Source organism: Rattus rattus, chromosome 10, assembly GCF_011064425.1.
Source record: "Rattus rattus isolate New Zealand chromosome 10, Rrattus_CSIRO_v1, whole genome shotgun sequence".
NCBI classification, from domain to species: Eukaryota; Metazoa; Chordata; class Mammalia; order Rodentia; family Muridae; genus Rattus; species Rattus rattus.
In genome coordinates this window covers 93,767,625-93,790,535 of record NC_046163.1, presented here as the reverse complement: position 1 = coordinate 93,790,535, position 22,911 = coordinate 93,767,625, and the positions used below count along the sequence as shown (strand labels likewise).

At 36.1% G+C, this 22,911-nt stretch overlaps 1 pseudogene; it reads left to right on the top strand.

Annotated features, from left to right (window-relative positions):
• The first annotated feature begins 21,259 nt into the window (after window positions 1-21,259).
• On the top strand, window positions 21,260-21,739 carry LOC116911749 (annotated as a pseudogene).
• The last annotated feature ends 1,172 nt before the right edge of the window (window positions 21,740-22,911 follow it).

Sequence of the window (22,911 nt, the reverse complement as noted above, 5' to 3'; positions counted from 1 at the left end):
GCTTTTTTTAAATTGAAAAAACTAAAATTCATTCACCATTTAAGTATGTAGATATCAGCTATCTTAGTATATTCATAAGATTTTGCATACTTTATCACCATCCAATGTCAGAATGTATTCAGCCCCTGCAATGACTATTAGCTTAGTAGCAATTTAAATGGGTTCAGACTATGCGAAGTACAGTTTTTTTTTTTTAAATCTATAAATCTGTCTGTTGTAGGTAAGTGAAATAGGATACTCTATACACTTTGGACAGAAATGCTTATGTAATTGTTTCCCACTGCTTGGTTTTATTTTCTTTTCCTTTAAATATAATTTAATTGATTAGATAATGTAATTATCTAGTTACCTATCGGTCTCTGTATGAGCAGTACACATGGGAGGCTAATAGATAGTATATTAACCCCTGGAGTTTGTACTAAGACTAACTCTGAGCTACCTGACATGAGTACTGAAAACTGAACTCAGTTTCCAGTAATGTTTACACATCTTTACTTTTAACTGTACATCTGTACCTTTGACCTAGAGATAGAGAGAGATTGAGAGAGAGCGAGAGAGAGAGAGAGAGAGAGAGAGAGAGAGAGAGGCAGGCACAGGCACAGACACAGACACAGACACAGACACAGAGAGAACATGTTGATTTAATAAATACATGTGCATGTATTTCTGCAACTGTTAAGTCACAAAGCAGAATGCATGAGATCAGATTTTGGATTTCATTTGTATGATGTTGTGATATAAATACAACCTTATTTAAGGGAGATGATTAGACATTAGATCTGGGATTCTTGTTGAAATATTCACATATAGGTAAGCAGGGAGGTAAAACAGTGAAGTATTAAGTTAAATAAATATAAATAAAACGGGTAAAAGTGAAGCATATATATTCAGTATCCAACTAGAACAAGGGATTTCTCTATCCCAAATTTTACAATAAATTGTATTATACTCAACCTTTATGTTTTTTTCTAGTCATGATTTGTCAACACCTTATGATATTCAGTTCTTCTGAGAAGTATTACCACAATACATAATATTTTCTGACATAATATTTTTATTGATTATATGAGAATTTCAAATATTGTACCAGATCATATCCAATTTTGAGTCTTCCTATTTTTACTTGCCCACCCTTGAAACCTCCTCCTCTGTTGAAGAAATCAGAGCAGGAGGAGGAGGAAGAGAGGGCTGACAGGAGATGGGGAGTAAGGGAATGATGGAGGGAAAGGAAGAGGGAGAGGAAGAAATTCCAGTTTGTGTCTTAAATGTGATTTTAACATGAATTCCAAATATCTAATGTGTACACTTTAAATAGAGCTGTCAACGAGGGTGCTGGGTACCTGGAAGAGAATGGGGGACAAAAGACACAAAGAAGGATGCCAAGAGTCTGATCAAGGTAACAACTTTATTTTTTCCCAAAGTTGAATTTATACCATAACAGGGGTAACAGAGGGAGGGGAGAAGTATGAAACATTTATGCAGTCCAAGGACACAGTAAGAGAGGTCACAGGTTTGTCATATCTATTGGTCAGCAGGATGTTGGTTTTTTGGAAAGGTTACAGGTCATCACATTGGGTATCTTGATGTCAGATGTATTTCTCAGCAAGGTCAGGGCTTTATCATATTATTCATCCTGACCAACAGATTTGTATTAGTCTGCTGTACTTGGCTGGGGATTTTCCATGAACCTAGTCATACTTAATTCTAACCATAATAATAACATCAGTAATGGAGGCATCGCTTCAAGGGCATCACTCCCAACATAGAACATTCAATTTTGTACATCTAATATGACCAGAAAGTTCTATTCCATAATCTTTGTGGTGGCTATATATCATGGAAAGTAAATCTTTAATGTTCCTTAATAAAACAAAAATGTCACACACACACACACACACACACACACACACACACACAAACACACTAATCCAAGAGCATGTTGTTTAGATGAATTTTATTCCTAATAATAATGAGCTCTTTATTCATGTAATAATTATCCAAATATACCTAGATAATATTAATATTATGCATATTACGTTTTATGAAACTTGTCTTGAAATGCCCTGAAAAAGGAATTAATACTGTTTTGTCTATCATGGCTATGTCTGATTAGTTAGTTTGTAATGTGAGGCCAATGAACTGTATTGTTTGTGCTAAGTATTTGAAACACTAAAATAAATAGGGCTTTTCTAAACTAAGGATATACTGAGGAGCAGAAGAATTTACATGGATTTAAAAAAATATTCATGTAAGAAGCATATGAAATGGAAGGTTAAATAAAGTTAATAAACAACTCAGGCTTTCTCGTTCTCATATGCCATTCTTTTCCATATTCAAACTTGTAGTCTTTTTGTGCTTCCTTACTTTCCAAGTTGAAATAAAATTTTTTTCAGAGAAAAAAAACTTATTAAAACATGAGGACTTTATTGTATGTCACTATCATCTTTAGATATGGTCCTGTGTAGCCTATGTTGAATAGAATATGTACACTCACAATGAGTGGAGCATATTAGCATCACAAGAAATAGAGCTTATTAATTTTCTGAGGTAAGTGGACCATGCCAATATGCAGAAGAACTTGCAAGGTTGAGCAGACTCAAACACCGGCGAATCTCAGAATTTAGAATAGCTGGCATGGAGCCAGCATCCTGCCAAATTACCTGATACAGAACATGAAACTATGTCCCCCCATTGTAATGACCATGATGATTGGTCATGTAGCATAGAAACCCAGAGTTCGCTATGCTAATAATGTACATACTCCCTATGTGTTCAGCTAATTAGCTTCCCTTTCTGGGCATACCTTCCTAAAAAGGTATTTAATCACTGGTTCACACTCTGAGAGGTGAGTACATTCACGTTGGCCTTAAAATTAATTAATTTGGAAAATCAGTGGCCTCTTGAATGGGGGAGGCTTTTGTCATTGTAAAGAGCCTTGCCTAAATCTTCTGGAGAAGGCCTTCTCTCTTCTAATGCCTCCTTGCACTCAGCGCTCATTCTGAAGCAAACCATGTCTTGCTCCTGCCCTAGGCTCAGCTATCCCCTTCCTGCCTGGTACATAGAAGTCCTGAGGGAATCAGACAATCGGACCCCTTACCAACTTCCAACAGTACCTCAGTGCCATCTAAGTAAACAGGAGATTAGAAGCCATAACCATAGCATCCCTCTCACACTTTGTTGTTTCGGACCTGGTTTAAAACATGAAGTGTTACTCCTATTATGGAATTCATTCTGTATCATCTGAGTGGCTTGCGGGCCATACTTGGGCACCCCAGTGGCAAGGTAAACACACAGCCAGCCAAAATTTCATGATTAAATAAGCATATGAACCCACAGTGAGTTATGTATAAGATCTTGTGATGAATGGGTTATGTTTGCCCAGGCTGCATAAAACATGTGAATTGTATGAGAAGAGATTGAATAGAAATCTCTTGATGAATGGATTATGTACATCCATGAGGAATAAGACTTGCCAGCACTGCTATAAAGCTGAGTCCCTGTGCAAACAGTTCCCATGTGTATGCAGATTTCTATTGTTTTTGTTGTTATTGAAGACCAGCCTTGTCCATGGAGCTTTTATAGGATTCATGAGATTATTTCAATCTTCTTGAATTCATTGAGTCTTGTTTTGTGACTAATTATATGAGTAATTTTTAAGAAGATACCAGGAGGTATTGAAAAGACAGTATATTTTGCTGTAGGTGAAATAGTCTACAGATGTCTTTTAAATCCATTTAGTTTATAACTTCTTTTAGTTACACTGTGTCTCTGTTTAATTTCTATTTCCATGTTCTTTCCATTGATGAGAGTTGAGTGTTGAACTCACCCATATTATTGTGTGTGATACAATGTTTACTTTGAGCTTTAGTAAAGTTTCCTTTATGAATGTGGGTACCCTTGCATTTGGACCATAAATGTTCTGAATTGAAAGTTAATCTCCTTAGATTTTTATTTTGATGTGTGTATGAAGTGTCCTTCCTTTTTTTTTTTTTTTTTTTTTTTTTTTTGATAACTTTGGTAAATGTCAAAGCTACTCCAGCTTGTTCCTTGGAACTATTTGATTGGAATTTTTTCCAACCTTTCATTTTTTAGGTAGTATCTATCTTTTTCACTGAGGTGTGTTTTTGTATGCAGCAAAATGCTGGTTCCTCTTTATGTGTGCAGTCAGTTAGTCTATGCCTTTTAAATAGAGATTTGAGTCTATTGATGTTAAGAGCTATTAACAAAAAGGGATTGTAACTTTCTGATATTGTAGAGATAGAATTTTCTTTGTATGGCTATCTTCTTTTGGGTTTTTTGAAAGGAGATTACTATCTTACTTTTTTTGGCATGTAGTTTCCCTGCTTCTGTTGGATTTTCCCATCTATTATTCTTTGTTAGGACTGAATTTTTGGACAGATTTTATTTAAATTTTGTTTTGTCGCGGAATATCTTGGTTTCATCATATATGGTAATTGATTGTTTTGCTGGGTATAGCAGCCTTTGTTGGCATTTGTGTTCTCTTATCGTCTGCATGATATCTACCCAGGATTTTCTGGCTTTTTGACTCTGTTCAGATGTCTGGTGTAATTCTGATTGGTCTGACTTTATATACTACTTGGCCTACTTCCTTTACTGCTTTTAATATTCTTTGCTTTTTGAACTTGGTTGTTTGATTATTATGAGATGAAAAGAATGTTTTTCTGGTCCAATTGATTTGGGATTCTGTAGACTTATTGTATATTCATGTGCATATCTTTCTTTAGTTTTGATAAATTTTCTTCTATAATTTTGTTGAAATTATTTACTGGATATTTGAGTTGGAAATCTTTGCTTCCCTATTATCCTTAGTTTTAGTATTCTCATTTTGTCTTTGATTGTCTTAATGTTTTATGTTAGGAGTTTTGTTTTTTGGGTTTTTTTTTTGTTTCTTTTTTTTGTTTTTGTTTTTGTTTTTGTTTTTGTTTTTTTTGTATTTTGCAAATTCTTTGACTGTTCTCTCAAGGTTTACTACCAGTATCTTCTTCACCTGATATTCTTTCTTCTATTTCTTCTATTATGTTGGTGATCTATAACTCCTGTTCTCTTTCCTAGGTTTTCTAACTCCAGAGTTGTCTCCCTTTGTGATTTTGTTATTGTTTCTATTTCCATTTTAGATCCTGGATTCTTTTGTTCAATTATTTCACCTATTCAGTTTTGTTTTCCTGTATTTCTTTAAGGGATTTATGTGTTTCCTCTTTAAGGACTTCTAACTGTTCACATGTATTCTCTTGCATTTCCTTAAGGGAGTTATTTATATCTCTTTCAATGTCCTCTATTATGATCATGAGATGTGATTTTTTTTTAATCAGAATCTTGTTTTTCTGGTATGTAGGGTTATTCAAGTCTTGCTGTGTTGGGAGAACTGGGTTCTGATGATGCTAAGTTGCTTATATTATTGGGCCTGCTTCTCTCCATATAGTTATCTCCAGTGTGAGCTGTTCTTGCCAAATCTGACTGTATCTTGTCTGTCCTGTGAGCATGTAATCATAGGTGCAACAGCTTTTTTGGGTGACCAGCTCTCCCTGGGTTGTAATGTACTGCACTGTATTGTAATCTTAGGTCTCTCTGCACTCCTGGGTGATCAGCTCTCTCTGGTGAGATTTGAGTATGGAGACCTATGGTATAGTGTAAGCTCTGAGTCATAGGTAAGTGCTAGAAGGACCCTGTCCCCAGCTGCTCTTTAGTTCCTGTGTCCTATGGGCTCCTGATAGGTCCTACTTGGGCCATTTATTGGAGAAATATTGGTGGTCTCACCTGTGATCTTAGGTATGTCAGCACTGCTTGGAGACCAGCTCTCTAAGAGTCGAATGGGTATTTTCTTTGTTTTTCTTTTCTTTTGTTTTGTTTTGTTAAGATATTGCCTTATCTCATTTAAAATATTATCTTCATACCTCTTATTTTAATTTTGTGGACATCTACCATCTATCAATCAATCTATCTATCTATCTATCATCTATCAAGCTATCTATCAATCTATCTATCACATTCAATCTGTTATTTTGTCTTTCTTTTTTCTACATATCACTCTGTCTGTAAAATGGAATCCACACATGCATTGGATAATAACTTTGGATGTTTACATTGAGAGTATATGGGCTGAGTTTATAGTTTAGCTGGATAAATGCTTGACAAACCTGTAAAAAAATGTTTTTTCTATTCCCAGTACTGTATGAACTCAATTTTTTAATATAGACTTCTAAGTCTAACACTAAAGAAGTGAAAGTAGAAGAGTTTTTGAATGTTAATATTCTCAGCTATAAAATGAGTTTGAGGCCATCCTAGATTATTTGTGGCCCTGTATCTCATCTTGAAAAAGAAACATATGAGAGAATGTATTTATGATCTAATACAGTATGTTTCAATTTATATAGAAGATATTTTGTCAAGGTCCAGCCTCAGTGAGGAGCATCCTGAGAAAGAGGGAATGGAAATGACACTTATTTAATAATGACTTGATTTTAGTAGTTGATGCAACTGGTCAGCTCAAGTGCTTTCCCTTAACTTGAGGATTCTCATCGTTCTTCCTTCTTTTATTTTCTGACCAGAGCCAGTCTTTTATTTACTAAAGTTCATTATCATGGCTTTGATTATTGATAACATAATCAATTTTTTAAAAAATTCCTAAATTTATGTAAATATTATGAGACCCAAAACAATAGTCCCAACTCCCATATCCATAAAACAGAAACTAAATGCAAAGCCAAAGCACATTTTACCATAGGGTTTACATACTCTATTCTTCACAGGTAGCTGGGCAATGCCCTTGCACTTTCCTGATAAAAGCACACAGCAGTCTTTAGTAACTATTTCTATGTAGAAACAGAGACTTGACAGAGTAATAAAGGTAAACTTACTTTTTACAAAGTGTTCAAATGTATACAAGCAAAGCATCCAGCTCTCACTAATATCTGTCTAGGCATTGTCATCTACAATTTTTTAAGTAGCTAGGGCAATGCAATACTAACTTTTTTCATGCTTATACCTCATCTTCTAATTCTCTAATCTTTGTTTCTCTACCCTTACAATTTTATAGCCTCAAATACTCTCCTGATACTATTCATTTCTAAAACTTATGCAATCGTTTCTCCTATAAAATAAACCCATCTATCATTTTCTTATATTTTACAGATTTCTTTTCCTACCCATGCCTTTTCTGCTTGAGGCTACTTTAACTTTCTATCCTTCATGCCTTCAAATTCACCCTTTCTAATTAATGCAGCAATCATTGGACTGGATCGTGTGTATAGCTCTTCATAATTCCAAATTCAAGGCCACAACTGGAAAAAAAACTATTTCCACAAAGGAACATGTAGGCTTTTATGTCCTCTTTGGTTATGTTGTCTAGATCATTTCACATGGGTCCTAAAGAGCCACTGTAAGACCTGTTCCTTGTCCTCCATGGTCGCGTGACTACATTCATTATTCATTCCTGAGAATGGATGAAAATATGTTTCATTTACTATGGCATGTTTAGTTTTGAGTAATAGGGGAAGTTTATTCCCCAAAATGAGAGATTGGAAGCAAAATAGAAGAGACAGCAGATGAGCGTTAAACCATCAGCAAAGTTTAGAATACATGGGGATTGTGAGGATCAATGTCCTGGTGATACCCAGAGGCAGAGACTGTGTCATATCTTCCCTTATGCAGCCATGCTGAACCCAGGAATATTTGTATCTGAAAGTTTGACTTTCCACTGGGAGTTAGGGAGTCAAATCACAATGCATATTGACAGATTATAACATGATATATTTTTCATATTTTATGGCCTTCATTATTGAAGATTAGTATAGAAATAGAATTGAGATACTAGTGACTTTCATATAAGAATATTGTGGAGTTTCTTTAGTTTAACATTCCCTCCTGAAGTGAGAAAGTGGTATTCCACGATCCATGAAGCAATCACAACTCACAATTGTGAGAAAAAAATATTGAAATTTACCTGAGTTTTCAGTGACCATCCAAGACTATACAAACAATAAACCCTTGTTAGTGAGAAAGTGCCTTGACCAGCTATAAATCTTCCATGTAGTGCTGATAGCTTATAGCTCATGTAGCTTTCATTAGTTATTAATGATGCTGTTATGGGATTTTCAGTGATGTACCTGCTTTAAATTTATCCATAATCCTGTATATAACCTAAATAAACACATTGGTTCAATAGGCTAGACTTGGTGAAGTTACTTATTTGGTCTACCAGTGGTATAATTTGAAGTGAATAGATATTAGCTCAAATTTCCCTGAGTCACAAAAAAGGGATAAATATTATCCATGGCAGATAGAGCTTATCCCAGAGTCTCCTCTAACTTGGAGTTGTCTCTATTCTTTCCCTGTTGAGGTCAAAGCTATCTTATGCTGAGATCAGTTGAGCATGGAAATAAAAATCAAAGATATTTAACAAAAATTTATATGGTATAAATCATCTTCAATTTTGTCCTTCTTTATAAAAAATACCTTCCAGTTTGGATAAGGCAAACATTGCCATTCCTAGAACAGTTTCTCTTTCAACTCTGGGATCCCATAATCCTTATTTTATTTTTGCCACATTGGGATATTTCTCTTAGAGAATTTACAAAATTGCATTGCTGTCATGGCCCATTAAACACATTTGTGCAAATACCCACGGCATAATTCCACAAAAATAAGTGTATGCACTTTTGATCTGAAGATTTAATCATCCCCAAAGGCAAGGTATATGTCTTTCAAACTAATTTCATTAAACAATGGAGCAAGTTCCCTCCATGGACTCACTGAATTCAGAGACGATTTCTCTTATTTTCAAGTAATAGAAACAGAGATTAATGCATAACAATTTTGTTGTATGGACATTTTATTCCAAATGACTAATAATGTTGAATGCATACCAGACCAAGTTGACACTAAAGCCATAAAGAAATAGGAGTTTATGTCACTAAAATATTTGCTATAGTTTAATGTCTGGTAGACATTGTGTGTGTGTGTGTGTGTGTGTGTGTGTGTGTGTGTGTGTGTGAGAGAGAGAGAGAGAGAGAGAGAGAGAGAGAGAGAGAGAGAGAGAGAGAGAGAGAGAGAGAGAACAAGAGAGAATATCTGTGAGTATATGCACATATCATGTCAGGGATGTGTGTGAATACCAGAGGACAGCTTTTAAAGTTAGTTAGCACCTTCACATTGTTTGAGGCAGTATTTCTGATCTATGGTTTCAAAACCTAGGCTAGCTGGCTTGTGCTTGTGAAGTTCATGATACCTCATGATTTCTTATTTCTCAATTTGGCTACTGAGGTTTACAAATATATGCAACACTGCAACTGGGTTTATGTGTTGCATTGTAATCCAAACGCAGGTACTCCTCTTTGTCAGAAATATAATATTCTTTGTGTCGAGTTCTTTGGTTTCCATCTTTGCATACATTAGTATCATCAACACTACTAAGTTTAATTTTCTTTTCTTTTTTGTTCTTTCTTCTTTTTTTTAATCTTCTTGTGTCTCAAACTGTAAATAATGATCATTGGGAAATAGAGCAATTTGTGATCAGTCAGGGCTACTGAAACGAGTATATGTTACAAATGGTACTCATTAGATTGGTTTACATGATAAGAGCTAGATAGCACAACAATGCTGACTTCAACATGAACAATGAACATCTAGTTGCTGACTGAATATCCACGTCTCCATGGGTGTTCAACATCCAACAATTTTTAAAATTACTCACTCTATTCATTTACATCTCAAATGATCTCCCACTTCCTAGTTATCCCTCCCTAAAACCAATATACTACATCTGCTCAATCTTTCCTCCCTGTTGCCTCTCTTAACTTGATCCCCCATGGACACTCTCTTGCACCACTGCTCCAGCATCCCTCTACAATGAGACTTTAAACCTCCACATGACCAAGGGTCTTCCTTCCGATTGATGTCAGAAAAGCCATTCCATGATATATGTATCTATGGAGTCATGAATCTCTCCCTGTATAGTCTTTGGTGAGTGATCTTGTCAATGGGAGCACTGGGTGGTTTGGCCCAATGACAGTACTCTTCCTATGAGGTTGCATCCTTAGTTATCAAGAATATGCAAATCAAAATGACACTGAGATTCCACCTCATAACAAGCAAAATGGCTAAGTTAAAAAACTCAATTGACAATACATGCTGGTGAGGATGTGAAGAAAGAGGAACACTCCTCTATTTTTATTGGAATTGCAAGCTGGTACAACCAGTCTAGAAGTCGATATGGTGATTCCTCAAAAAATTGGAAATAGTTCTATTTGAGGACCTAGTTGTTCCACTATTGAGCATATACCCAAAAGATGACCCAGAATATAACAAAACACATCCTCCACTGTGTTTATAGCAGCGTTATTTTTTTTTCAGTACTCAAGATTGAAATTTTCTTTTCTAATTTTCTTTTTTTGAATATTTTTATATTTACATTTCAAATATTATCCACTTTCCCCCACTTGCATACTCCTTCCCCACTTCCCCTGCTTCTAGGAGGACACTCCCACTACCACCCACCAAGTCCCATCACAATGCCCTGGTATTCCCCTACAGTAGGAAAACAAGCCTTCACAAAACCAAAAACTTTTCCTCTTTTGATGCTAGACAATGACATCCTCTGTTACATATGTAGCTGGAGTCATGGGTACCTCCAGATGTACTTGTTGCTTTTTAGTTTAGGCCCTGGGAGCTCTGATATGGTATGGTTAGTTGATACTATTCTTCTCGCTATAATGTTGAAAACCCCATCAAGTCCTTCAGACTTTTCCTTTTACTCCACTGGGGTCTCCTGGTTCGCTCAAATGGTTAGCTGCAAGCAGCCTCCTTTGTATATGTAGGGCTCTGGCAGAGCCTCTCACGGGACACTCATATCTCTCACCTGTCAGCAAACACTTCTAGGCGCCAGCAATAGTGACTGGGTTTGGTGGATGCATATGGAATGAATCCCCAGGTGGGGCAGTATCTGGATCACCTTTTCTTCAGGTCCTGATGCACACTTTGTCCCTGTATTTTCTCCCATGAGTATTTTGTTCTCGCTTCTAAGAAGGAATGAAGCATCCACATTTTGTTCTTCCTTCTTTTTGAGGTTCATATAATCTGTGAATTTTTTCTTTGGTATTCCAAGCTTTTGGGCCTATCAGTGAGTACCTAACACCTGTGAACTTTTGTGATTAGATTATCTCATTCAGGAGGATATTTACCAGTTCCATTCATTTGCCTAAGAATATCATGTCATCGTTTTTTGTAACAGCTGAGTAGTACTCCATTGTGCTAATGTACAAAGATTTCTGTATCCATTCCTCTATTGAAGGACATCTGGGTTCTTTCCAGCTTGTAGCTATTATAAATAATGCTACTATGAACATAGGGGATCATGTGTCCTTGTTATATGTTAGAGTTTTTTGGTTTTTTTGGGGGTGTATTCCCAGGAGTAATATAGCTGGGTCCTCAGGTATTACTATGACCAATAATCTGAGAAGCCAACAGACTCATTTCCAGGTTATACTAAGTTACAATCCCACCAAAAATGGAGGAATATGCTTTTTTCTCCACATTCTAGCCAGAATGTACTGTCACATGATTTTTTGACCTTTGTCATTCTGACTGGTGGGAGGTGGTATCTAAGGGTTGCTAATTTGCCTTCAACTGATGACTATCATGCTGAACATTTATTTAGATGCTTCTCAGACATTCAGTTGAGAATTTCTCACTTGTAAATTATTTGTTTATAACTGTATCCAATTTTTAATAGAACTTTTTGATTATCCAGAGATTGCATTCTTGAGTTCTTTGTATATATAAGATATTTGCCCTCTTTTGGATATAGGATTGGTAAAGAACTTTTCCCAATTTTTTGGTTGTCATTTTGTCTTATTGGCACTGTCTTTTGCTTACAGAAGCTGTGCATTGTTGATTCTTGGCATAAGCCATTGCTGTTTTGTTCTGGAAATTTTCCTCTGTGCAATTTACCCTGAGGCTCTTCCCTAGTTCCTCTTCTATTAGTTTCAGTGTATCTGGTCTTCAGTGGAGGTTTCTTATCCACTTGTACTAGAGCTTTGTTCAAGGAGATAAGAATGGGTTAATTTGCATTCTTCTACATACTGACCTCCAGTTGAACCACACTGTTTGTTGAAAATGATGTCTGTTTTCTTTTTTTCCCCACTTTTATTAAAATTGGTTTTTCTTATTTACATTTCAAATGTTATTCCCTTTCCGGTTTCCAGTCCATCACCCCCTAGCCCTTCCCCCTCCCCTTCCATATGGGTGTTCCCCTCCCAATCCACTCCACCATTACTGACTCCCCAACAATCCCCTACACTGGGGGTCCAGCCTTGGCAGGACCAAAGACTTCTCCTTCCACTGGTGCCCTTACAAGGTTTTTCATTGCTACCTATGTATTTGGAGTCCAGGGTCAGTCTTTGGGTAATGGTTTAGTCCTTGGAATCTCTGGTTGGTTGGCATTTTTGTTCTTATGGGGCATCAAGCTTCTTCAGCTCTTTCAGACCTTTCTCTAATTCCTCTAAAAGAGTCCTATTCTCAGTTCAGTGGTTTGCTGCTCTCATTCACCTCTGTATTTGACATGTTCTGGCTATGACTCTCAGGAGAGATCTGGTTCCTGTCAGTCTGAACCTCTTAGCTTCATTCATCTTATCTAGTTTTGGTGGCTGTATATGTATGAGCCACATTTGGGGCAGGCTCTGAATGGCCATTACTTCAGTCTCTGTTCTAAACTTTGCCTCCCTATTCACTTCTATGGGTATTTTTGTTCCCATTTTAAAGAATGAGTGATGCACCCACATTTTGGTCATCCTTCTTGAGTTTAATGTGGCCAGTGCATCTTGGGTAATTTGAGCATTTTGGCTAATACCCACTTATCAATGAGAGAATACCATGTGTGTTTTTCTACAATTGGGCTACCTCACTCAGAATGATATTTTCTAGTTCATTTCCATTTGCCTATGAATTTCATTATGTCATTGTTTTTGATAGCTGAGTAGTACTCCATTGTGTAGATGTAACACATTTTGTTGAAGGGCATCTGGGATCTATCCAGCTTCTGGTTATTATAAATATGACTGCTATGAACATAGTGGAGCATGTGTCTTTGTTGTATGTTGGAGCATCTTTTGGGTATATGCCCAAGAGATGTATAGCTGGGTCCTCAGGTAGTGCAATGTCTAATTTTTCTAAGGAACCTCCAGACAGATTTTCAGAATGGTTGTACCAGTCTGCAATCCCACCAACAATGGAGGAGTGTTCCTCTTTCTCCACATCCTCACCAGCATCTGCTGTCACTTGAGTTTTTGATTTAGCCATTCTGACTGGTGTGAGGTAGAATGAGATTTGTTTTGATTTGCTTTCACTGATGACTAAAGATGTTGAACATTCCTTTAAGTGTTTCTCAGCCATTCGGCAGTCCTCAGTTGTGAATTCTTTCTTTAGCTCTGAACCCCATTTTGTGTCTCTCTGCAGTCTAACTTCATGAGTTCTTTGTATAGTTTGGATATTAGCCCTCAATCAGTTGTAAGATTGGTAAAGATCTTTTCCCAATCTGTTGGTTGCTGTTTTGTCCTAGCAACAGTGTCTTTGTCTTACAGAAGCTTTGCAGCTTTATGAAATTCTGTTTGTTTATTTTTGATCTTAGAGCATAAGCCATTGGTGTTCTGTTTAAGAAACTTTCCAAGTGCCTATGTGTTCAAGATTCTTCCCCACTTTTTCTTCTGTTAGTTTCAGGTATCTGGTTTGATATGGAAGTCCTTGATCTACTTAGCCTTAAACTTTGTACAGGGTGATAAGCATGGATTGATTTGCAATCTTCTACATGCTGACCTCCAATTGAATCAGCACCATTTGTTGAAAATGTTATCTTTTTTTCCATTGGATGGTTTTGGCTCCTTTGTCAAAAGTTAAGTGACCATTGATGAGTGGGTTCTTTTCTGGGTCTTCAATTCTATTTCACTGGTCTATCTGCCTGTCTCTATAACAATACCATAGTTTATATCACTATTGCTCTGTAACACTGCTTGAGGTCAGGGATGGTGATTTCCCCCAGAAGTCCTTTTATTGTTGAGGGTAAAACTATCCTGGATTTTTTGTTATTCTAGATGAATTTGCAATTTGTTCTGTCTAACTCTATGAAGAATTGGATAGGAATTTTGATGGGGATTGCATTGAATCTGTAGATCACTTTTGGTAAAATGGCCATTTTTTACTATATTGATCCTGATGCCTGTTTTCAATAAATAGCTCCATTGTCAAAGTTCAAGTGACCATGTGTGTGTGGATTAAATTCTACGAATGAACTGTCTCTATACCAATACCATGCAATTTTTATCATGACTGCTCTATAATGCAACTTGAGTTCAGAAATGGTGATTCCCTCAGTTGTTTTATTGTTGAGAATAGTCTTCACTATCCTTGGTATTTTGCTTCTCCAAATGAGTTTGCAAATTTCTCTTTCTAATCTATGAAGAATTGAATTGGAAATTTGATGGGGATTGCATTGAATTTGTACATTGCTTTTGGCAAGATGCTTATTTTTGCTATATTAATCCTGCCAGTCAATTAGCATGGTAGATCTTTCCATCTTCTGAGATATTCTTCACTGTCTTTCTTCAGAGACTTAAAGTTCTTGTCATACAGATATTTCACTTCATGGGTTAGTCACACCCAAGTATTTTATGTTATTTGTGACTCTTCTGAAGGGTGTCATTTCACTAATTTCTTTCTCAGTCTGTTTATCCTTTGAGTAGAGGAAGGCTACTGATTTGTTTCAGTACATTTTATATCTGGCAACTTAGCTGAAGTTTATCAGCTGTATAAATTCTCTGGAAACATTTTTGTGATCACATAAGGGTACAACCATGTCATATGCATATGGTGATATTTTGAGTTCTTCCTTTCCAATTTGTGTCCCTTAGAGTTCTTTTTGTTATCTAATGGCTCTGGCTAGGATTGCAAGTACTACATTGAAAAGATAGGGAGAAAATGAGCACCCTTTTGTAGTACATGATTTTAGTGGATTGCTTCAAGTTTTCTCTATTAGTTTGATGCTGGCTACTGGTGTGTTGTATATTCCTTTTACTATATTTAGTCATGGGCCTTGAATTCCTGAGGTTTCTAAGACTTTTTTTTTTCATGCAAGGGTGTTTAAGTTTGTCAAATGTGTTCTATTCATTTAATGAAATGATCATGTGATTTTTTCCTTAAGATTATTTATGTAGTGGACTATGTTGTCTGGATTTCCATATATTGAACCACACTTGCATCCTTAGGATGAAGCCTACTTACTTAATCATGGTGAATTTTGTGAGAATTCGGCTTGCGAGAATCTTATTGAGTATTTTGACATCAATATTAATGAGAGAACTAGACCTGAAGTACCCATAATTTGTAGGGTCTTTGTGTAGTTTAGTTATGAGCATAATTGTGGCTTCAAAAAATTAATTGTGTAGTGTTCCTTCTACTTCTATATTATGGGATAGTTTGAAGTGTATCAGTATTAGGTCTTCTTTGAAAATCTAATACAATTTTGCAACAAACCCATCTGGGGTTGCTGGTCCTGTGGGTTTTTTTTTTTGTTTGTTTGTTTGTTTTGTTTTTTTTTTTTTTTTTTTTGTTTGTTTGTTTTGTTTTTCTTTTTGGTTGAGAGACTTTTCTTGACTGCTTCTACGTCTTTCGGTATTATGGGAGTGTTTAGATGATTTATCTGATACTGATTTTACGTTTGCAACTGGTATCTGTAAAGAAAATTGTCCATTTCCTCCAGATATTTGGTTTTGTTGAGTATAGACTTTAGTAATAGGATCTGATGATTTTTTGAATTTACTCTATTTCTCTTGTTATGTCACCCTTTTTATTTCTGAATTTTGTTAATTTGGATCCTATCTCTCTGCCCCCTTGGAAAATCTTTCCAAGGTTTATCTTATTGATTTCCTCAAATAACTAGCTCCCAGTTTTGTCGATAACTTGTATAGTTTGTTTCTACTTGGTTGATATCAGCTCAGAGTTTCGTTATTCCCTGCTGTCTACTCCTCTTGGGTGCATTTGCTTCTTTTTGTTCTTGAGCTTTTAGATGTGCTGTCAAGATGTAAGTGTATGCCCTCTCCACTTTCTATTTGGAGGCACTCAGAACTATGAGTTTTCCTCTTAGCACTACTTACATTGTGTCTCATAATTGTGGTATGTTGTGCCTTCTTTTTCATTAAATTCTAAAAGGTCTTTAATTTTTTTCTTATTTTTTCCTTGTCCAAGTTGTCATTGAGTAGAGTGTTGTATGCTTCACATTCCTGTTTTGGTTTTTGTTGTTGTTGTTGTTGATATTGAAGACCACCCTTAGTCCATAGTGATCTCATAGAATACATGGTATTAGTCTAATCTCCTTGTATATTTTGAGGCCTGTTTTGTGACCAATTATATGGTTAATTTTGGAGAAAGTACCATGAAGTGCTGAGAAAAAAACTATATTGTTTTGTTTTAGGATGGAATGTTCTATAGATATCTGCTAAATCCATTTGTTTCAAAACTTCTCTTAGTTTCCTTGCATCTCTCTTTAGTTTCCACGACCTGTCCATTGATGAGAGTAGGATATTGAAGTCTCCTATTATTTTGTGTGGTACAATGTATACTTTGAGCTTTAGTAAAGTTTCACTTATGAATGTGGGTGCCCTTGCATTTAGAACATACGTGTTCAGAATTGAAAGTTCACCCTGGTAGATTTTTCCTTTGATGTGTGTGAAGTGTACTACCTTATCTTTTTTTCATATATTTTGGTTGAAAGTCGGTTTTATTCAATATTATAATGGCTATTCCAGCTTGTATCTTGGGACCATTTGCTTGGAAAATTTTTTTCCCAGTCTTTTACTCTGAGGTAGTGTCTTTCTTTGTTCCTGAGGTATGTTTCCTGTGTGTGGCAAAATGCCAGATCCTGTTTACATATTCAGCCTGTTAGTCTATATCTTTTTGGGGGGAATCAAGTCCATTAATGTAAAGAGATATTAAGGAATAGTGAGTGTTTCTACTTATTTCTTTTGTTAGAGGTGGAATTATATTTGTGTGGGTCTCTTATTTGGAGTTTGTTGAAAGATTACTTTCTTGCTATTTTAGGGTATACTTTTCCTCCTTTTGTTGGAGTTTTCCATATATTATTTTTTGTGGGACTGGATTTGTGAAAAGATATTGTGTAAAATTGCTTTTGTCATAGAATATGTTGATTTCTCCAATTATTTTAATTGAGATTTTTGTTGGATATACCTCTGCTGGCATTTGTGTTCTCTTAGGGTCTGTATGATATCTGCCCAGCATCTTATAGATTTCATAGATTTTCTTGAGATGTCTGCTATAATTTATGTAAGTCTTCCTTCATATGTTACTTGACCTTTGTCCCTTGCTGCTTTTAATATTCTTTTGTTATTGTTGTTGTTGTTGGTGGTGGTGGTGGTAGTGTTTGGTCTTTTAACTATTCTGTGATTGGAGGAATTACTTTTCTGCTCCAATCTCTTTGTGGTTCTGTAGGACACTTATATATTCATGGGCATCGTTTTTTAGGTTAGTGAAGCTTTCATCTATAATTGTGTTAAAGTTATTTATTTTCCTTCTTAAGTTGGAAATTTTCCTTCTCTTATATATCTATTATTCTTGGGTTTGGCCTTCACATTGTTTCCTGGTTTTTCCTGAATGTTTTCAGTTAGGACTTTTTTTAAATTATATATATATATATATATATATATATATATATATATATATATGTATATGTATATATATATAATTACATATATATGTAATATATATTATTTTTTATTACACATACACACACATATATATAATGTATATATATACTATTTTTTCAATTCTTTTTCTGGTATCTTCTGCACCTGAGAGTCTCTCTTCAATCTCTTATATTCTGTTAGTGATGCTTGCATCTATGACTCCTGATAAATTTTCTAGGTTTTCAATCTCCAGGGTTGTCTCCCTTTTTTTTTTCTTTAATGGTTCTACTTCCATTTTCAGATCCTGGATGGTTTTGTTCAATTTCTTCACTTGTAATTTTTAAGGGAATTTTTTCATTTGTTTTCTATTTTAAGGGCTTCTACTTGTTAACCTGTGTTCTCCTGTATTGCTTTAAGGAAATTACTTATGGCCTTCTTAATGTTCTTTATCATCACCAGGAGATGTGATTTTAAATCTAAATCTTGCTTTTCTAGTGTGTGGGCTATCCAAAATTTGCTGTGGTAGTAGAACTGGGTTCTGAGAGTGCTAAATTGTCTTGGTTTCTGTTGCTTAGGTTCTTGTTCTCACCTTTTGTCATCTGATTATCTCTGATGTTAGTTGGTTTTGCTTTCTCTGACTAGACCTTGTCCCTCCTATGGGCCTGTGAGTCTGTGATCATAGAAATGAGTAGGGTCCTGGGAGAAAAGCTCTCTCCAGGGCAGGTTTTAGGTCTGAGAGCTGTGGGACAGCCTCTGCTCTGGATGCTGATGGTGACTGGAATGGTCCTGTCCTAGGTCGCCCTGAGGCTCAATGCCACATACACTTCGGGTACATCTCTCTTTGGAAAGTCAATGGATAGAAAATAGGGTCCCAGCTGTCAGATGTGGGCTTAGGTGGGAGAACACTTCTGGTAGAACAGCTCCCTGTGGGCAAGATTTTTGTCCAAGTACTATGGCACTTCCCAAGCTCTGAGTGCTGATCACAGCCTTATTTATAGTAGCCATAAGCTGGAAACAATTCAGTTGTCCCTCAGCAGAAGAATGGATACAGAAAATGTGGTACATTTTGTAAACAGAATACCACTCAGCTATAAAAACAATTACTTCATGAAATTCTTAGGCAAATAGATGGAACTAGAAAGTATCATGCTGAGTATGGAAATCCAGACACAAAAAAGATAAATGATATATGTTCACTCATAAGCGTATGATAGGACAAAAGCTCATAATTTCCACAATACAACCCGAAGACCATATGGAGATTAGAAGGAAGGAAGAACATTGTGCTGAGGCTTCATTCCTCCAATAAGAAAGGAACAGGATAGTTGTAGGAGGTAGAGGGTGTTGGTACTGGGGAGGGAGAGAGAGGCATTGCAAATAAAGGAGCAATATTAGGTACTGAAAGAGGTACAGATGGTAAGGAAACCAAACAAATATATGTAGCAGTGGGGGATGAGAAACGGGATAGACACTGTAAGGTCTCAGAAGTCAGGGAAGTGTGAGACTCCCAGGATCTGACAAGAATGGCTTTAGGCAAAATGTTCAGGGAAGGAGTGACAGAACTTATAGAGACCACTTCCAGTAGATAGGCATGGTTCCTTTTGGAGGGATGGGGTCACCCCACTCATCTCAAAGTTTTTAACCCAGAAATGTTCCTGACCAAAGGAAAGAAAGGAACAAAAAATGAATCAGAATCTGAAGGAAGGGCCATCTGAGCAATGCCAAACCTGGGAATTTATCCTTTCTTCAGACACCAAACCTTGACTCTATTGCTGTTGCCATGTGGCACTTGCTGCCAGGAACTTGGTGTTGCTGTTCTCGGGGACGTTCTGTCAGCAACTAACCAACGCAGATGTGGGTGCTTTGAGGAAACTGTTTTTAAGTATCTGACAATGGAAGATTCTGTAATTTTCCTGGATTCAAGCTATATGTGGAAAGTGTAACAAAAATCTGAAGCAGACATATTTAGGGAACTACTGAGCAACCCACAACTCTACTTTGTATGAGACATAAATGAAATTTTCTAAACAAAATGTTAACAATTCTCATAGTTGGTGTTACTTTTCAACTTAACACAGTCTATAATCACATGGGAAGTAGATCTCAGAAAACATCTGTGAGGAATTAATTTAATCAGGATAATTAATGTGAGAAAATCTGCTTACTCATTTCATAGGCCTAGCTTACACTCCTTCCTCCCTCCATCCCCCACTCTTTCTCTTTGTGTATGTTTCTTTTTATTTTTCTCTGTCTCTTCTTTTCTCTATGTGTTTGTATACATAGATGTATTTGTATATATTTGTGTGTGGGCACACACACACACGCACACACACACACACACACACACACACACAGAGAGAGAGAGAGAGAGAGAGAGAGAGAGAGAGAGAGAGATGTGTTTAAGAGTGCACTTCATTCATGTATTCCTTACTTTTCTTTTTTTTAATTTGAGGCTGTAATATTATCAGCTGCATGAAGATCCTTCCACTGTCACTTCCCTGCAGGATGTGGATAACCTGGGACTGAGTACCTAATAAGACCTTTTCCCTTAATATGTTTCTGTTCAGAATATTCTATAAGAGTAACAATTAAAGAAACTAAGACAACAAACTAAGACCCTCATCTGCATATACCAGGTACACATATTGCTCTCTAAATAATGTGCTTACTAACTCAGATCCCTGTTTCAAGATGTAAAAAAATATATATATTAGCCTCTAATAATCAACAACTCCCCAGAAGTATTCTGTTTTTAGGTGGTTTTTATTCAAATATAGTCCTTGATTTATCTAGGTGTGGAAATGAGGAGGGTGATCAGCCTAAGAATTGTTTTGAGCACATTCACAGTAAAGCTTATTCTGTTGACTGAGTGAAATTTAAGCATGATGTCCCCATTCATCATGTTATGTCAATGAATAATATGGATTCCGTGATTCTTTAATTAAATGAATCATGGAAATGTATGTGCACAATGAACAAATATTTATAAAATTCAAGCGTATTAATCAAAGCGAAAATCTACATGCAGAGTCCTCCTTAGTAAGCAGCCCATCCTCTTTGTTTCCTTGAAATGGGGAGCCAAACAGAAAGTGGATCTTTGATAACACTTTTGCCCAACCAGCCTGCAGACTTGCTCAAACATATATCAAAAACTTGTAGTTTTGTTTTATTTTTAATTAGTTTGTGGGGACTAGAGAGGTGGCACCTTATTTAAAAATATTCCCTGCTCTTACCTACAACATGAATTTGGTTCCCAGCCTCTAGATAGTGGCTCACAAACATATCCAAAAGACCTAATATCTTCTTCTAAACAATACATGCACTTAGTCGGTGAGTTGTCCATATATGTACATGCAAGTGATATGCCCAGCCACATAAAATATATAAATAAGTTCAGTCTTTCTCTAGCTGCTTACTTCCGTGTGTGTGTGTGTGTGTGTGTGTGTGTGTGTGTGTGTGTGTCTATTTGTGCGTTATCTCACCTGGTCTACCTGACACCCTCTAAGCACAAACCCTAGTCTCCCCTTCCACACACAGTCACACTTTTACATAGATAGATGAAAGAAGTGATCATGAAACAGAAATAACTGACCAAACTGCAGGCATAAAAGTGCACTGGAGGGAGAGGAACTAACTGATCGTAGAAAGAAGAAAGTGATTCACAGAACAGCCACAGCAGATGATAAATACTGCAGTTCTCCTTAAATAAGTTAGGGGTAAATTATAGGTCTGGTATTGAAGAGGTAAATATGTTTACAAACCATGGAAGAGTGATTCATTTTAATAACCCTAAAGTTCAGGCTTTTCTGACAGCAAACACTTTCACCATAACAGACCATGCTGAGACAAATTAGCTGACAGAAATTTTTCCCAGCATCCTAAACCAGCTTTGTGCAGACAGTGTGACTAGTTTAAGGAGACTGGCTGAGGCTCTGCCTAAACAATTTGTGTAAGAAAAAGCCACACTTGCTACTGGAGAGGATGATGATGACAAAGTTCCAAATCATGATGAAATTTCTAAGAATGAGGCAAACTGAATTGAAGCAATTTGCCGAAGTTACAGGAGCTTCTATTTTTATATCATGACTGCTTTTTTTGATGGATTTGATAAAATCTATTTCTCTAATATTTTTAATCACAAGACCCCCCGGATACTGCAGCACTTTTCATTTTTTGCTCATTCCGAATTTGTTCTTTACAGCAAATTAAGCTAAGGAAATCTGGGGATAAAGTTAGGAAAAGTTTAATTTTTTTTTAATTTAAAAAAAAAAAACAAGATACTTTGGTATTTTCATGACTAATGCATCTTTTCTGTTTTTTGAGGGGCGATAATTTATTATCTTGGCAGCAGCCTGGAATTGGGAGGGGGATATCCATAGCACCACTTTGGCAACACTTCAATTTGATGTAACCAAGTTTTGACACTAGAACCTAGACCAGAGATGGTATATTCAGCTTCCATCATCCCCAAGTTTAGAAATTTCAATTGTGTCACCTTCATATATTTTAGGAACATTCCACTGAACTAGATTTCTGCTCCATTACTCAAATACCCCTGCATTCTGTCTCTCCTTACATTCCCTCTCTCAACTCCCTCTCTCCTCCCCTCCCGTACCTGATCATACCCCTACTATCCCACCCTATAGCCTCTTTCTTCCCAGAAGACTGTATTTTCCTCTTCGGGGACATCCATGTGTCACTCTAGTTCCAAATCTAACCCCTCTGTATCTACAGATTATACTTTGGTTTTCATAAAATTAAGAGTTAATACCATATATAATGTAATAATACTATATTCATCTTACTGGTCTATGTTAGCTTATTCAGGATAATCATTTGTAGTTATTTGTTTTTCCTTACAATTTTCGTGTTATAATTTTTTCAACATCAGAATAATACTATATTGTGTAAACAAACAACATTTTATCTCTTCTGTTGAGAAATAGCTATATTGTTTTTAATTTCTGTCTGTTAAGAAAAATATAAATTAAAACACTTGAATAGACCTTTTATTGGGCTGAAACATCCTTTAGGTATATGACTACAGTAGTATAGCTGTATTTTGAGGTCCCATTTTTTTGACAAACTGCCAAGCAGATTTTCATACTGTCTGGTAAAGTTTGCACAACTACCAGCATTACTGTACTGTTTCTCTAATTCCACTTCCTTACTAGCATGAGCTGTCATTTGTGTTACTGATCTTAGCTAT